Raw genomic sequence first — 16,336 nt, 5'->3', positions numbered from 1 at the left:
TAACAAAACAGAATGTCACACAAAAGAGCCCTTAAAGGGCACCGATCCAACTACTAATATAAGACAGCAGAACAAATTCCCCTCAAAAAGATGCTATCAAGCACTGGGCTGCACGTTAAGACCTAAGCCACCGCTTTCACCTTTCCAGACCAGTCCTCTGGGACCGCCAATGCTTGGCTATCACTCCAAATGTTGAGCTGAAGGCATTGTGTGTTGGGTGGGAACTAAGGGGTGATTCAGAGTTTAGCATAGTGGAAGGCCGCAATACATTGGCTGGGGTCCCCACCACACTCGCTATTAGCCCTTCCCTTTTAGTAGTGAGAGAAGTACTGCAGATGGAGTTTCACCTGGCTCTCGTGTCAGAAATCAGTGACCTGGTGGCCCGTCAGCGGCAGCCCTGCACGACTTAGGGCCTAGCCACCAACACTGATTTTCATTGCCCACGTGCACCATGCAATGAAACAGATTGTGCTCCAGGGTCATTGCTTTTCCCAAACTCATCCCTCTTTGGGAGAATTTTTTTTTCGGATGGTCCAAATTAAATATGGTGCCCTCTTAGAATTCTGCTGACCTTAGAATGCAACTGCCACAGCCGGAGATGCGCATCAGGCACTGATATCTAAATCTGACTGGTGCTACTCTGCAGGGGGTTGCAGCAGGCAGTGAGTGTCCTCCACTGACCTGGTGGGTTGATAGACAGCCTGTCAATCTACAGATCAGCCCTTATGTCGCTAGCCTCAGATTTATGTTAAAAACTCTCTAACCTCCCCCTACTCTCTCCTCTTACTCCCTCCCCTCCATCCCATACCTGGTCCGTTTGCCCAGCTGAAATAATTGCCATAAACAAAGACTGCATCTCCTTGAACTCTTTGTTGGCAAGGTGCAGCCTAATGCACAATAAATTCACCTATCGCCTGGCCTAGGCCAGATGCACTTTTGGTCTAAATGTTATCCAATTGATTTAATCTACCACATTCAGCTCCATCAGGCAACCCCTGTGTATTACTAACAAAACGCTATGTAATGGTTACTCGGCAACATGTTTGGGAATTAGTTTTTAACTTGCTTCTACAGGCCTCACCATCTAAATGGTGCTTTGTAGCTTCCATTGGTCACATGAGCTCAATATTAACTCAATACATACAAATAAGACATACAAAATGAATCATCAAGCTGTATAATTTAGTACAGACTTAAACAAATAAATACATGTATTAAAAGGCATTTATTGGCTCACAGTCCAGAATAGCGCAGTGTGAACCACCTGCCATGTTTCTGCTATGCTACACCCAGCTCGCCACCTTGGTTCATTAATAAGTGGAATATATTGCACAGTGTAATTTAAACAAGCCAAGATATGCTGGCAGATGACTGAGAATACGGGGCACAAGGCTATGGAACACAAGCTATGATACCAGGCACAACGCCTGTATTTTTATTCATGTGTTTTGTTCAATATCAATGCACCACCTTCTGCTATTTCAGAGTGTTGTGCTGGCAAGGATGACATTGTTATGGTTAAGCCCCAAGGGTTTCCTCACCCAAGTATCTTCAGCGAAGGGTAGAAACAGGCAAGGACACCGTCCTCTTTGTTCCTATTACTGCGCTAGGGATATATGCTTGTCCCTCTTGATGCACTCATCCTCTGTACATCTCCTCTTCTCTACACCTCAAGCGAGGCCATCTTTTCACTAGATTTCTCTTTGCGCATGCTCTTCAGCAACATGTGAATATTCTTTCCTTTCAACAATCAACCCTCGCCTCCAGTAAGTTCATTGCACTGCATAACAGCCATGAGTCCCTGGAGGGCCCATGTGCCCACTTAAGACTCAGGACCCCAAACAATTGCAAGAAACTACACATGCACATAAACTCACAAATGAAAGTGGCTTTGACACATTCACAGTGACAACTGCCACTTTTTTGTACTCCTCAGCATACGAAGAGCTCACAAACATCTCTTGTTCATAGTGGCTAAAAATCAAATTGTTTCTTCAGTATCCCCCAGTAGACTTTCACTTCTTTTCAATTTGCTTCCTGAATGTTTTCAAGCTTAACAGTCTTCACCAGCACCTTTTTTTGCAGACATCTTGTGGGATCCTCCTCATTGGATAAGATCATTTTCCTCAAACTCTCCACTTCAGATTGTAAGGGAATTCATGACCCTGAACCCTCTCTTTCAATTGCAATATCAGCAACCACTCTACGCTATGCTCCACATCACAAAACCACCTTACTGCCCACAAATAACTCTATGCAGTATCTATAGGTACAGCCCTCTCTCTTCTAGACCCATAAAACCCTATCTATGGTTTTCACGAAAAGCGCTTGAAGTTACAGTGGACCTACAACGGTGACCAGTCAACACCCTGTGAGCTCATGTCAGCATCTGATGACCTAACCATTTTGGACCATCAACAGCATATTAACATTGATGTAACATATGCATTTCACACTAATGCATCTTGCCCTATGTGTTCGAACCAACTATTCCCACTGCCCTTCCTTATCACCGTACAAGATGCTAAACACAACTGACTTCCATCATGAGGGACATAGACGCCAGGGGACCTGCATTTTTTACAAGACCTATAGTATTAGTTATAAGGCAGCAAATACTATCACAATTTCCCACCTGACAGAAATACTCTCTCTCTTTCTCAGGAGGGCAATACAATGCAAGAAAGCCAGATATCTTTTATTTAAAGTAAAGTAGAGGGAAAGGACAGGAGGACAAACCTCCAGCCAACCCACCCAGTTTATATAAATTATCTTTCTGTACATCAGGCGTGTGTCTTCATTCCTGTGTTTCTGAAGGAACTAAAACCATAGATGACTCGCATCTCCCCCAAAACTATATGAAAATGACACTGAAGCTTCCCCTTTCTGGTATTTAGTACAGCACTTTGTTGATTCCTACATTTTTTTGTGCAGGTCATCTGTGTCAAGGCCACCTGGAGGGCCTTCTCTCTAAATCTCTGTTTTTCAAATATACTTGTATGTCTATCTGCTGCTATGATTTCTTGCACCTTATACATTCCCATCTTCATCCCTTACAATTATGACAGATCTGGAGTATTATTTTTGAGTTTCACCTTTTGCTTTTATTTGCTAGCCTCCTGGACTTCTTTATTCTGGCTCCCTCACTCCCAAATCCCCTTCACTCTCCATTAAAAAGGCTCATATTGAAACTCCCTGCTTGAAAATTACACTTTTAAAGTCTAGAACCTGTACTATAAAATGTGTTGACTGACTGTGCTGCAACAATATAAAACAACTCGTTTGTGGTCACCAGGTCAGTTGTTAGTGGAGTGCATTGTCCAACACTTTGATAACTTGTGAGCACTACATGAAAATGTGACCCTTTCAGAGTGTGCCTTGAAACTAGCTGATTGAGGAAGACCCTTTGTAGGGAATACATGGTACCCCTACTCATAGAATCAAAAACAGCTGAAATGCTTTTATCAGCATCTGGTGAACTGTACTCCCTGCTAAATTTAACACCAGGCGTGAGTGCAAATAGCATAAAATAAACACATTACATAACAGAGTCTCCTTTAGGAAAGTGCCTCCAACTGAATGCATTTTTGCTTCAAGTGATGGAATGTCATTTAACCCTATCACAGTATTTTTATCAGTCTTTGAAGGATGAACTAGTAAGTCCACCTGTGAGGGATATAAAACTCTACATTAAAGGCTACAAACATGGGTGTGTAAAATCACATATTCCACCAAGTGACACCCAGTGTGTCATGGACCCTAGTGCAAGGAAGGAAGTTGCCCCCTGGCTGCTTTCTGAACTGTGAAAGAAAGAAAGAAAGAAAGAAAGACAAGGTTCAGTGGGCCACTCAGACCTCTGGGCCCTGGTCCCACTGATCCTCCTGCAACAAGGGCATCTATGCCCCTGTTTCCACCCCTTGAAGGGGAACTGTGGAATAGAGCCTGTCCTATCTCTTCTTTTCCTGTTCTTCCACACCAAATGAGATGGACTACTCCCGTCTCCTCACATGCATCACCATGCGTCTAGTGGAAGAAAAAGTGCCAATCCTATGTAGTGCCGAAACAGAGAGTGCTGAACATCATGTCGCTATTTTAGGCCTTCTTTGTTTTTAGGCTTATTCCACTGGCTGATGTTTTTCCCAACCAGGTTAGTCAAAATGGTCTCCGTCTGTCCCACAGTGGGTGATGAGGTGAAGGAAACGCTATAACTGGAATGCACCACATTGTGCTTTTGGACTGTAAGGAGAGGTGGTGAATGCTAGAGTGGAGCAGAGTTCATTTCAATCAAGATGGTTTGACTTTGCAATAACTAGCACTTTGGCCACCCCTGCACTCAGGTTGTAGATGCAAACCTTCAAATCGCTGAGTTACCATATTGTTAACATTTATTTTGCGTGGTCGCCTTGTGCTCGGGAACAGTTCCAGCCAAGATAGGATTCATCGACATCCCTCTGCAATCAGAAAGAACGTGAAGCCCTGGCTGTTCCCAAAAAGAGGCCACAGGGCTAGGGAGACCTCTGCTCTGGCCAGACTAATCTACCGCCGTTCTATAGCCATGAAGCTAGCATCGCAGAGAAAGTGCTTCATGGCGCCCCATGTGGGAAGCCACCCTCAGCAAGACCCAGGCCAGACACTGGCCTCCTCTGACATGTGTTTGGGTGCACTGCTCGGAGTGTCACAGAAAGGTACACTGGGCGGCCACTGTCCCTGGGAAAGCTATGTTCAGCTGCCTGAGCCGCCATGAACGTGGACACAGGGAAAACTAGTAATTCATTGTCCACTCCTTTAGTTATGGCTACTTACTCAACGCCCACTAGACTTGCAATGTAAGTAAACTGCTAGCATGAACCAGGCCACTGTGGAATCTGTCTTACACTGCATTACTCTTGCCAGGCTCTTGCCAGGCTCTCAGTCTGCAAATCCCATGAACTCTGAAATGTAGTTAACCTGCCCTTGTACTCTCCGAACATACGAATTATACCCTGCGTGGACCTTAGCACTATTCCAATATTGCAATATTAATTTGTAGGTATTCGCTTGCATGACCACTTGCATGTACGATAGCTGGATGACTCCCTGCATGGCAGCCGGCATGACTGTACCTCTCATCTTTAAGTGTGCTGTCCCTGGCTCCTTTTTACTTCAAATCAATGCACAGTGGCCAGAGCAAGATAAAAGCACCACACTGCTGCCCACGCGACAGGACCCCGGCCAGAAGGCGCACACGACGCACACTTGTCCATCCACGGACTCACACTCAGTAGTGTGCGGCATGTCCTCAAATCTCTCCAGTGTCCCGTCAGGGGAACAAAGCGCTGCAGAAAAGAAATGATGATGCAAAACGATCCTGACGCGCGACCGCACACCTGTCTGGGTCTTACATGCTGCTTAGAGCGGTCTAGCTCGGTCCACGTTTGGGCACGCGCTCTTTTCACAGGTGCTCTGGTGCTTTGCTTCGGGCCCTGGGCAGTTCCGCTGCTGCCTCCATTAAGCCCCCAGTAATAATCCCTGGGAGAGGCGTCTACTGAACCCCATACTTCCCTGGCCGTTCATGCTGCATTGAAATGTATTAAACAAAACAAGAGCCAACACTGGGGTGTCAAATTTAGATGACTGGTCAATATGTGGCGGCGGCTGCTTCGATTGAAACAAAAACAACCTATTTTCTTTTAACCACAGACAAATTTATTCTATTTATAAATCAAACTTTTTGTCTTTTTCTGTTTTTTGAGCACACTATTCGTCGTGCATGGAAAATACGAAATATACAAAACAATGGATTATATATACAAAATATACAAACAGATAAATATACAGTTTCAGACACACTTGGCCATACATTCATACAACATGCATTCACAACAACAAACAATATATAGAGAAACAATACGTCCGAGCAACGGTCATTCAGTTCAAAGGAGAGAATTTCATTCTGTGTTTTTACGATCTGTTCTAGTTGTTATTGTCACAGTCTGTCTTGTAGAACCAAATAAATCGAGCAACTATTCTGACGAAAATTGGTGACCAGATGCGGGACAAGGAAGCTGGTCGACGCGTTTCGAACCCCTTTGAAATGTGGCGCAGTAGGCCGCTCTCTGAGCAGGGCGTGTTTCCCTGGGGCCCGTCGGACGGGGGACCCGCTCACATGACACATGCGGATGTCAGAAGGGGCCGCATCCGTGCGCCCGCGCGGGGTCCCACGCACCACGGGGAGGAGAGCGGAATACATTGGCCAATGAGCTGCAAGGCAGGGGGCAGGAGGGAGGGCTACGAGAAAGGGGGGGTGAGAGACAAAGCCTGCTGAGGAGGAGGTGTGGACGAGGGTCGGCGGAGGAGGGGCAGGCTGTAATGCAGCCCAAAATGACCACCTCCTTCTGCAAAACTGGTGAGGTCTCTGATGCGCAGAGGACGAGGTCAGATGCAATAGGGAGTGAAGCCCAGTGTGCTAGAACATAGCACCGTAGAGTAACATACTCCCGCCCCTCCCTCCACCTGTCATTTTTAGGAAGAGTGAAAATTTGAAAAAGCAATGCAAGGGGCTGAGTGTGGCCAAATTGTGAATGAGAAACGGGAGGATGGAGGGAAAAGAGGACAGATTATAAGTAGTGGGAGTTCAATAGAACAAGCGTCAGCAAAGTCAATAATTCTCACCTATTGTGCCTATTAGCTATGCTAATGTTTTTTTAGTCGTGCTGTACAGCATGGCGCTGCCGTGCAGCATGGCTTAAAAATAGAGCTGTGGCACAGGCAGTGCATCTTTTTGTAGAGCAAGTGAATGAGTTTAACCTATGTGTGTCTACAAAATGAAATGAACATTTGTTTTCGTTTTATTTATGGATTTGAGATGGATTGGTAAATACATAAAATAAAGTAGTGTGAATGCACGTTTTTAAAACAGTGTGAAAGCACTTCAAGAAAAATGTGTATGAGCTGGGAGAAGGTTGGAAGTGGATGGGTGGAAAAGCAACACAGCAGGGAGAGGGAGGAACAACATATGGGAGAGAACATGGGGGCAATGGGAAGATCTCCCGAGGGAAAGAGCAACGTGCAGTGTGGCAGGGGGGAGCGCACAGGCAGTAGAGAGAAACACAACTGGGGTGGGACGAGAGAAGCACATGGGCAAAAGAGGACAACAAGGAGGCAGGACGGAAAGCACACAGGGAAATAGCTGGAAAACACATGCACTCTCATGCAGCGCTTGAACAAAAAGTGCTGAGTGGAAGTATCAAAGCTAGCCAGCCAGAGAGATGGTAAAGAGGTTCTGCTCCATGAGATGGACAGACACAAGATTGCCAAGCTGGGATATGAAATAAGAATAAGAAACAGGCAGATGAGAGTGACAGTAGAGCCAACCAGCATTGGGCAGGCTGCAAGCCTCCGTATATTCTTGAGAGACTCACAATAAATCTTTCACAACCAGAAAGCTTGTGATGTTGTGCAGGCTCGACCTAAAAAGGAGGGGTGGATGGTTCAGCACAGAGTGAGTGTTTGTGAGTGTACCTGTTACTCTGTGCATATGCTCAAACATGTGCTCAAACATGCATATATCTGTCCCTCTGTGTTCACCAGTATGTCTGCCTGTTCATGAACCTTGTATTTGCAGTAGTCATTGCCTGACTAAATGTCTCTGTGTCTATGCTTGCCACTCTATGTCTCAGTGGCTCTGTACATGTCTGTGTAATCATGTCTGCATGTACCTGGATCTATACTTGTTTTCTTATGCATATCTGTTTGTGTGGCTGTTTGTGTCTGACTGTGCATATATCTATGCAGGTGTGTATCTATGTGTGTGTGTCATGTTTGTAACACAACCATCTTCAACGTCTCCTTACATCAAGGAGAAGTGCCAGCAGGGTTAGTGCTTCCATAAAGCAATTGAAGGCTTCTGGAAGTGCCAGCTATTACGAAGTGGTGGTACCACAGTACAGCAAGAGGCCTGACAGCCACCTTTTTTTATTAGTGTAAGGACCAGCAGGCTGAAAATCCCAGATTGCTGACTGTAGCCAACATGGCAGTAGTGGTTGCTGAGAGTGAGGCATCCAGTTAAATATTTCCATTACCCCTAAAGGTTGGCTGGACCTGGGGCCTCAAAAGAATGACAGAGAAGCAAGTGGCAAGTATTTTCACAAGTGTTGCATCTGTAAGCACACAGAGTAACAGCCTACACCCTGCTACTGCAAATTGAAAATTTACCAGAAAAGTGCATCACCGGTAGCAGCTGCATGCAGTGTGTGTGCATGCAGCTGCATCAGGCAGCAGTGTCAGTTTATTTTGTCAATGGAGGCTTTAAAACAATTCCCAGTACTGGCCAACACCTTGAGTCATTGTGTACAGACAGTTGTACTTGTATCCCTGCACAGCGACATACTACTTTTTTCTTTTATCTTAAACACTCCACGAGAGTGCATGTGTTTTCTAGCTGTCTCCCTAGTATGCTTCTCTTACCCCCACTGTGCTCTGTGTTGTTCTCTCTCGCCTTTGTACTTCTCTCTGGCCTCCCTCTGTGGTGCGCTCTCCCTTGTGTGATTTTCCCATACATTATTTTCGTCACCAGTGTGCTTCACTCTCCATGGCCACGTTGCTCTCTCTGGCCCATATTCTTTTCTGCACCCTCAAACATCTGCTTTGTTTCCCCAAACCCATGTCCCATGATGCTTCCCCCATCTGTGCTCACATGTTGCTTCTGCCCCCCCCCATGTTGCTTCCTCCACCCACTTTAAAATATAATCCCTTTAGTACTTTTCGCTTATCAACCCAACTTGGAAAAAAAAAACCTGCCTCACTTTGTAGGCATGCATGTGTATCAAATGACACGAGCAGCCATGTCATAGAATTTTTTTTAATGGTTTAGCCATGTTGCACAGCATTGGGGAGGCTGAATACCATTGCTAAAAATCATTGGCAAAGCCAATAGGTCCTAAAGGTGAGACCTATTGGCTTTGCCAGTGCTTGTTTCATTTGCCACTGGAGTGGAGACTTACTGGTTCAATTGTATAAAGCTCTGATTGTATGTGCCAGCAGAATTTCTTGAGTTAACATCCCAAGTATAGACTATGCTTGTGTGCGTACGTGGCCTGTGTCGTGACTATAGTGTGCGACCCAAAATAATGGGTGTGAAAGGGTTCAATTTTTTATGCTCCTGACCTTTACTTGTGTACTAGATGGAGGTGAGGTTGTTTTCCCCATAAGTGGAAGTGTGCTGCTGACACTCCTGAAGCTGGCGGGATGGGACATAGACACTGAAGTGGGAAAAGAGGAGATATGGCGCCTTTAAAAATTCAATAAGGTCCTTTTCCTGAGAGGGGCTTCTGGTTAGCCTTCCTGTTGCACTGCTATTTGGTAGATGGTGGAGAAGGAGGATGGGACTGTAGTTTCTGTTGTTCAGTGTGACAAAGATCCTTTAGGTGAGAACAGCCTTTTGACTTCTTCGTGATCACTGTCCGTGTGACTGTGGATAAGCTAGGCCAGAAAGCTGACACCGGTTTGTGCTTCTGTTGTGGGTACTCCGGGCTGGAGACTACCCTGCTATAAGGAACATCAGTCTGCACAAAGGCTGTCTCTGAAGAACAAGCTGATGAGGACAGATGAAAAGAGAACCAGCCCAAACTGTTTCTGAAAACGCAGACAATCCACACCCTCTGCCTGATTCACCCATATAAAAGTGGGAGCCACTGACTAACTTCTTGTTCCAGTTTCAAGCTCTCTTTAACCCTAGAAGGGATGCTCTGCAGAGTGTGCAAGCTAAGCTGGCATCTGCCTGACAGCCAGCTAACCAGAGGTGAGGGCATATCAGTGGAGAAGCGGAGTCTCTGGCCAATCTTGCCTTTAGCCAACCTGCTGCAGAAAGATGGAATGTGCCTACCAGCACTGCTGAGGTGTATCTGATGTGAAGTGCCAGAGCAGATTGACCCTAAGTGTCTTGTAGGTCTGCTGGCTGAAGGAAGAGTGGGAAGAGCCATATGCATGCCATGAGGCTTAAGGGCAGCAGTCTCTCAGTGAAAGAGGTTCCATGATGGAAGCTTGATCAGCAGTCATCGGTGCTGCATCAAGAAGTTGGGCCTGGCTCAGACAGGGTTGCTGTCAAGAAGTTTGTGCCCAAGACAGTGTGCAATGCCAAACAATTTTCCCCAGAGAAGCAGAGTGCTGCCACTGAGAAGTGGCACTTTGGCAAACCATGCTGCCGCCATCCAATCCTGGGCATGAGGTGATCTATGCCACGTGAATCAAGAAACTTCTGCATGTGCCTTCATGCTGTTGTGATCTTTGACCTTGGGGGGCTGTCTACTGTATGTCATCAGAGACCCAAAAAAGGGCCCACCATTGTCAGAGCCACCCACCGTCTACCTGTGAAGCCCTAGGACAGCTGCTCCAGTTGTTGTCCTGATGCCGTCCTCTCCTGGATTGTGGGTAGAGCTTCCAACCAGAGGATCTTCTCCCACAAGTGGGTGTGAAGTGAAATGCTTGCTATGGGTCCCTGCCGGATCCCGGACAACAGACTTTGAAAATGGCATTTGGTGAAACTATACATTAGTTGAGACTTGCATGAGAACTGACTGCTAGAACGGATCTCTGGGGTAATCTGCACCTTGATACTTTCCCAAGTGGCATTCAAACACCAGTGGGAGACCTACCAACGGAGGGGAGAAAACCCGACAAAGGAACAAAGTGGAACAAAATACATGGTGCAGAAAATCAAGTCCCCGTACAAAAATTGAGAATGTTTTATGTTCTGTGATGTATTCCATTTTAATTCTGTAGATTAAAGGACTTTTCTTTAACAAAAGTAAAGTAATGGGTTGGATATTTAATTATTTTACAGCTGGGTGATTGTTGATTGCTGAATTTACACCCTCTCCCCCACATTATCTCTCTGAAAAGCCTGTGACTGCTCACTATTGCTACCACTTAGAGTCAAGCGCTTAAGGGGTTTTACTTGGCCCAGTATGCAGAATCACAGTAGGGGAGAGGAGGTGGCGTAACAGCCAGTGCTGTTGGATTTGGAACTGGGCGCCATATATAACACAAAAAAGAAACAAAAAAAGATGACTTCTGGGACATCAGAGGCAAACAACCCCAGGTTCTGTGGCTAGACTCAATAGCCCCAGCTTGGCACGTAGCCCCATCAGAAGGGGTTGATATCTACAGAAATCTTCCTGTTGCTGATAGGTCTATTCAGTAACTATATTTTTCTTTTAGCACTTGTTGGGAGTGCATGTGTTTCCTTGCTCTTTCCCTGTGTGCTGCTTCTCCCTCACAACCCAGTCCTACTCGGCTTTTTAAAAATGTTTTCACCCCCCATCTTCTCTATTACTTACCCTCCCATACTCATTTATTATTCCTTAATGCCATATTGCATGGGGAAGTTCTGTTGCCCCCCCCCCGTGCCCCCACCTCTCTCTCCCTTTCATTTTATGTTTGTTATTTCTTGTTTTTTGAGAGGATACAGAAACTGCAATTTACTGCCAAGCATCCATTTTCTAAATAATGTGCTTTTATTTACCATTCCAAGATTGCAGGCTGCTATCTTGAAACTGTAAATGTAAAACAAAAAAATGTTTGCTGCAGCATTATCACACATAAGTGCAGGGCCTACTATTAATTTATTTATTTCTGTCGATGCTGCTCAGCATCGGCAATAACCATTTTTTTCTATTGATTTAAGAGGTAAATCATTAGAATAAAAGCATTGTCAAAGCCAATTGGCTTTGCAAGGCTTTTTGATATCTGCAAGTAGAGACTTGGAAGACCTCCTGGAGGACACCCTGCAGCTCTGATAGTAGTCGTACCTTTGTTACTGACGACTGTAGCACCCACTTTGAATGGCTGCACATTTGCTTTAGAATCTCTGGAAGATAAGGTGGTTAGATCCAATCCAATCTAAATGACTGGAATCAGCAGAATAAAAAAAATATCTATTTTTTTTAGTTATTGCCTATTGTCCGAACATTAGAAAACACTAATTTGGGAGCCCACAGTGATCAGTTCTCTTCCAATTTCATTAATTTTAATGCTTAGATGAAGTTCACCTATATGGGATTACCATTCATCAGTACTAAAACCCCTGGTGGTCTCTACTGCTTGAACAAAGTATATTTTGTTTCCAAGTCCCGCCAAACTGGGAGTTACTCTGATCTATTATAGGAAGTGAAGCACTTGAGCATTCTTTTTAGGCTTCGCACTCACCTAAACAATGCGCATGCGCTGTTGCTTGGAAGAAATATTGTTTACTACAAGGAGCTTGAAGCTCGCCCATTGCTTACTATTCATTGGCTCATTATCACTCTTATTTCCTACCTAATTGTCCAGCGCATGCCAATTTCACTTCCTTTTCTTTCATGTGGAGCAAGGACAAAGTACTACTGATTGCTTCATTTTGATTAGATTCCTTACGCTGCTCGTTGAAAGTGCATGAGTTTTAAGCTTTGAGCAATTTATTTGTCAGTGTTTTGGCCAGGTTTAACTATAGCCAAAACATTGATTATTGATTGCTCAGGGGTGAGCAATCAATAATCAATGTAACTGTTAGAACAAGTAGGTTCGAAGTGTTACAATGAGTTAGTTCACAAAATAGGAGAGTTACTGGTCCATGGGACTGGTAACAGATCCCTTCACAAGATGGAGAATAACAAAAATCAAGGAAGGAAGAAAGAAATGACTTATTAACATTGACTAACATGTATTTAAATGTTCCTAGGCTGGAGAAACACAGAAATTTAGATTGTGCAGGAAAACGGACAACCTTTCAACTACAATGCAGGGTCTTCAAGCAAAAGACAGCATTGAAGTGTATGTGGGGGGTGGGAGGCAGGTGTGCATGCGTGCTCTCTTTTTGTATATGTGTGTCTGCACATCTTGAGGAGAACATGGAAGGTATTTGATGGAAGACAGCAGCACAAATTCAAACATACTACTGAATGATCAAAACTGAAACTGCAGAGTAGAACGGGGTGACTCTTACAGTGAGACAGAATGTCAGGCCAGGGTAGACAAACCTGGCAGGGATACTCTGCTGTACTCACAGACTGAAGTCATTCCTCTACGTAGAAATAAAACAAACCAAAGCCAAGGTCAGAATGGCAGTACTGGAGATCAAGAGTTTCCCTAGGGTGCAGAAAGGGTAGGGGGCACTTTTGTTACTGGGGGCCGCTTATGTAGCAGTGCAGCAGTTTTCAAAGCACTGCAGAGTTCCTTGTATATCCAGCTATCCAGCAGTAATAACAAAAACAAATACAGTGGCAAGATAACTCTGGTGATTAATGTACCAGCTGATCAGAGTTTTGTCTAGTGGCAGTTTTGACTCATCACAAAGAGCATGTATTATGTAGATTACAGAACAGTATTTTATGTGCAAAGCTCAATAGTTTACTGCTTTTGTCAAAGAGATCCTTTTGTTACTGTACAGTTCTAAAGTTACAATTGTAATCTAGGTTAGAAAGATATGTTATTTCCCAGTTATTGTAATTTTGCCAAGAAGGGTTTGTTTGGGTAGAAATGAATTCATAGAAGTAAAGTCAAACCTTATGTTAGACCCAGCGGTTTCTGTCTGGCTGGGAAGCATTGAAGCAAGCCTGAATCCCCCATCCTAGATAGGATGAGTGTGATACATGTGTCCGATAATCTGTGCTCACTCTTTGGTAGCTTGGTACAGAGCAGGCAGGCTTATGTTCAAGGTCAATGTGTAAAGTATTAGCACACCACCACCCTTACAACAGAACGCATACACTACAAAAATACTCCACACCGTATGTATAAAACACTGGTCGTATTATACACATCAAAATCAACACAATATATACATTGAATTCAAAATGATCTGCACATTGATATATTTTACAGTTATATGCAATTGTCAAACTTTCCGATTAGCAGCAGGTCGGCATAAGCATGTCCGCCCTATTCAGAGGTAATCAACAAACACAGCATTCCCAATATCTCATATCTCAACATTTACAATAGCCAAGAAATCACAGTTCTTTGACTACGCCTCGTGACCTAGCCCCTCCAGTCACTCAAATACCTCAGCCAACAATACACGTTGGTCCTGCTGGTGACACGTTGATTAGAAGGTCTGAACCACCTTAAGCGGAAAGAAACAGTTACTCAGTTTCATCCATCCCAATTAGACTTCCTGGTGCGGGATGGAACCTACACAAGAGCGGAATCGCCGTCCCCCCTGTATACAAATGTTTGTGACCCAGGAAGCTGCTGGAATTCCAAGTCTGGAGAAATGTTACCCCTCTGGTGGAGGTATGAGGTGCCGTAGTTCCCAACAGCCAGCTGTAGGTGCCCATAAGGCACAAGGAAACCTCTCGGGCCCATTACGATGTTCTCCACAACAAAGTACCTTGTGGCATGGGCCCAGAGAAATGAAGCCAGCGACCTTGGATGGAGGCCACGATGTCAGCAACTGTTGTCCTTCTGATATGGAGGTCAAAGAGTCTCAGCTCACAGCTCAGGTTACCCAACAGCCCTTGGGCACCAAACGCTCCGGAATGCAAGCTAGCACAGGTCCCCTGGTTGCAAGCATGGGTCCCTTGGAACATCCATGCATTCCCCGCACTCCTCGGATTCCTCATGTCCCTGCACCTCAGGTGGGCTGCTGCTCTTTATGAGCACACTCCTCTGCACAGTGTGATGATGGTGTATGTCAGGATGGTCCTTGTCTCAACTGACGATTACTTCCACCCCTCTCTGACACACCTCTGCGAGGTCCTCACAATCTTGTAGAAATGGGGAGATCCTTTTTGTCCCTGGGATCTCTTAAACATGAGGCTAGCTAACCGGCCCTTAGAGAATACTTAGGGAACAGGAGACAATAAATGGCACTAGCTTCAGACTAGCAACGTCTAGGTAAAATCCACCACGTGATGGTCCCTTTCCTGAAACATGACAAGCTCCAGCCCACCACAAGTCTGTGGATAATCCAGTTGCAGTCCCTCCTGCCCTAATAATTCCTCTATTTGATGTCCCAGCATCGAACCAGCATAGTATGGTTCCAAATCTAAAAGAGTCTCTAACTTCGGAGGACGGAGCCCCAGTAGTTACACCCACGATGGCCTTAGAAGATGCAATCAGTTCAAAATTCCACATTTGAAATGCACAGGCCCTCTCAGGTCTGTCTACCTTCCTACCCGGAGAGATTAGATCACTGTCTGTAGTGGGGCCAAGACCCTGTCCCTTGGAATACAGGTGCCAATTCTACCGTCCCAGAGAGGCCCCTCGGAGTCAGAGGTCTGCAGTTTCCCTTGAGCCACTAGTTTATAGCCTTCTATCAGAAATACACAGATGTGGCTGTCCCCCCAGCACCCAGATGTGAAGTGAAGACAGGCTAACAGGCACACACAGCCCAGTCAGAGGTGTGTGGGTGTGTGTTTCCCGCCGATGGACCACCCATTTGTCTGATGAACGATGTTTGGTTGTGAGAGTGGACTCTATGCGGGCCAAATATCGGAGGCATTTTCATTTGTAACTTTATCATAACACACAAAGGAAGCACGACTATTGTTTACCACTGGCATGTGTGCTGAGTAAGGTGTGCTGCCTGTTGGCCCCCTGAAGGTATGATAAGCACCTGAGGGGACACAGACTGTATGTCCGTCCCCCTCAGGACTAACTGTGTGATTTTACAAGTTACTAGCTGTCAGAAGTGCATCCTTTACACACAAATACACCATACCACACTCTAAACAATACCTGCAGTGGGTGCATTTCTTGTATATTAATGTGGCTCATACTCCTACTCATTACGATACGCACAAATGTATTATGTCAGCAAAACTGCCCAACCGGGCCCGAGTCTTAACTCTCAGAAACAAGCACCGTACCACACGCAAAAAAGCATCTGCCGAGGGTGAATTGTTTTGATTACTGTGACTCAAACCCCCTTCCCACGTCATATTGTAAAAATGGATGTACTTTGTCAACTGCACCGCCCCGGCGGGCCCTTTTTTGTTTTCAGTCTGAGTACTCTCGGGATCACCGTTTCTGTGACAAGAGTTTCTTCACTGCTTCCTCCTAACTATTGCAAAACATGGAACCAATTGGTCTCCCACCATCGTTTCACATGTTAGCAGTAGAAATAATGTTTTTCCCACCTGCCCCATATAGTCTTGCTCTCGTAGCATGTAGAGGATATGGAAACATTGTGAATGAACGAGCGGTTGCTTGTTCCATGTTTTTTACTAGGTAATAGGGCACCTTACATTGATACTAATCCATAAGTGCATGCTGCATTAAAAATCCTTTTTTTGCAATCTACCAGTTGGTGACTGCAAAAGACTTTGTCCCAGTCTCTGACCAGGAAGTCCGTATCCCCTAAAGTCTAGGATAAGTGAGG

The 16,336-nt window shown here is 45.1% G+C and overlaps 1 protein-coding gene across 1 annotated transcript in view; it reads right to left on the bottom strand.

Moving 5' to 3' along the window:
* The window catches only part of CELF2 (CUGBP Elav-like family member 2), a 1,275,464-nt gene that overhangs the window by 607,890 nt on the left and 651,238 nt on the right, over positions 1-16,336 (bottom strand). The gene's annotated exons all lie outside the window — the stretch shown is intronic.

The sequence above is a fragment of the Lissotriton vulgaris genome, chromosome 1_1, assembly GCF_964263255.1.
Source record: "Lissotriton vulgaris chromosome 1_1, aLisVul1.2, whole genome shotgun sequence".
NCBI lineage: Eukaryota > Metazoa > Chordata > Amphibia > Caudata > Salamandridae > Lissotriton > Lissotriton vulgaris.
Note: the sequence above shows the minus strand (reverse complement) of the source record. Positions and strands in the feature narration are given on the sequence as shown.